The sequence below is a fragment of the Helobdella robusta genome, assembly GCF_000326865.2.
Source record: "Helobdella robusta unplaced genomic scaffold HELROscaffold_216, whole genome shotgun sequence".
Classification (NCBI taxonomy): domain Eukaryota; kingdom Metazoa; phylum Annelida; class Clitellata; order Rhynchobdellida; family Glossiphoniidae; genus Helobdella; species Helobdella robusta.
In genome coordinates, this window is record NW_008704153.1 from 12,784 (window position 1) to 15,471 (window position 2,688).

The window sequence follows — 2,688 nt, forward strand, 5'->3', positions numbered from 1 at the left end:
TAGTTCTAAGAATTGTAAATATTTTATGCTCAGTATTGTTTGAAAAATAATCGAATAATTTTAATTGAATTGAGCATCAAATGAACATAGACAAATTTAAACACGCGCATACACACATACACGCACACACACATGCACGCACACACTCACACAAGCATGAACACATACCTAATATAATTTAAATTCTAAATCTTGACCAAGAAATTGTAGAGAAAAAAAAACAAACTAAACAAAAGACACGCACAGGTTTCGTTTCGAAAAGTTTCTACAAATTTTCTAAAAAAAATTAGCTAAAAAATAATATAAATGGCAGATATTTTATAGAATTAATTATAAAAATAATTACTAATTATATTACTGATTAATTATGTACTATATTATAAACATACATACACTCGCCACACGTACACAAACACATACATACAAAAATATATAACCACATTTAGACGTGCATTTAAACCTAATGTGTATGAACACACACACGCACATACATACACACACACGCACACACACATACACACACATTTACACACACACATACATACATACACACATACATACAGAATACACACACATACATACATACAAATACACACACATTTACACAATACACACACTCATTTACACACATACACACAGACACAAGCAAATGCACAGACAAACAAACGAACCTGATGCTGAGAAACAAATGCATGAACTAACAGGCTACTGTATACATCAAACAAATTTTTCACAAAAGAACATGCCAGCAACAAAATTACAAACAACAAAAATAATAACAATAATAACAACAATAATAATAATAAAAACAATAATATGAATAATAGTAATAATAATAATAAACCCAAAGACAGCAAAAAATTACAGTCCGAAAAATTAAACATCGCCGAAAATAAAGTTTATGTTTTTTGGTAAAAATTAATTTTTTCAGAGCCACAAAAAACAATGGAAATACTTGAAAAGGGCACTATTAATCAGTTTTGCAGTAAATATTTCCTAAAATAAGAAAGAAAAACACTAGGAGTATGATAACAACAGAGTTGAGAGTTTCGCTACCATAACGACACATAGTCCAAAAGCATTGAACGAGGCAAGGCAACAAAATGAAATACACACAAAAAAATTTACGACGTTAACAGAGGGAAAAGCTGGATGGAAGAGAATAAGATGAAATGAGAGAAAAAGAGAGAGAGAGAAGGAGAGAGAGAGAAAAGAAAAAAAGAGAGATAGGACGAAGCAATTTTGAGAAGAGGAAGAATGATAATGAAATATAGAGAAGGGCTGAAAGCGAGAAAGATGAAGAGAGAGAGAGAGAGGGAGAGAGAGAAAGAAAGGGAAAATGTGATGAAAAGATAAAGAGAAAAAGAGAGAGAGAAAAAAAGAAATGAAGAAAAGAAACAGAGAGAGGGAGAGAAAGAGAAGGAAAAAAACGGGTGGTGAAAATATCTTGCCTATTTTCGTAGGATTTTAAATCAATTTATAAAAAGGTTTAACGTCGTACGCATTCATAATCAGCACCGTAATCATCATCATTACCGCTATTTTTTATCGCCACCACTATCATCAACACCATCACAGTAATCATCATCATCATCGTTGAGGTCATCACCATCATCACCATCGTCATCATCTGTTTAGCAGATGTTTTTGAGAAACTTTGAATTATTAATATTATGCATGTATATGTGTATCTATTTATAAACGGTATAGATGATATATGTGTGTATATACATATATACGTATGCGTGTGTGTGTATGTGTGTGTGTGCGTGTGTGTGTGACTTTAAGATATATACACACGTAACATTTATTTAAGGGTACATCGTAAAGCAGAGATGCATTACATTGGGAGAATAAGAAAGATATGACAGCGAAGAGAGAGTGAGTGAAAAAAAACGAAGGAAGGAAAGAGAGAGAGAACGAGTAAAGAGAGAGGAAAGTGGGACACACAGTCACACATCTGCACACACACACACACACATATCGTACACACACACACACATACACACATATCATACACACACACACACATACATACACGCCTTGGCGTACATACACATATTATACACGCATACACGCATGCATATACAAACCAAACTTTTACACACCCGCATGCACTCACACGTACACACACGCACACACACACGCACACACACATACTATTGAGATTAATGAGTAAGACTGTGATGACGAAATGGTGCTATTAAATTAAAGGTTGATGAGAGTATGGGGGGTAATTACATTAACTAATGTTCTGCAATCTTGGTGATGATCTCAACTTGATGATGATGACGTAATGAATGATGATGATGATGATGATGGTGATAATAGTGGTAGTGGTAATGATTATGATGGTGATGATGAGGATGATGGTGGTAGTGGTAATGATAATGATGGTAGTGGGGATAATGATCATCATCATTACCACTACCACAGTGGTAATGATGATGATGGGGATGATGATGATGATAGTGGTGATGATGGTGATGATGATGGTGGTAGTGGTGATGATGATGATGGTTTGGTGATGATGTTGTAATGAATGATATAATTGAATTAACTAAGGCTAGGAAAACTAAAAGGCGCCACCAACCAACAGGATGATGATGAGGAAGACGACGACGATGATGATGACGATGACGATGATGATGATGATGATGATAANCGATGATGACGACGACGACGAGA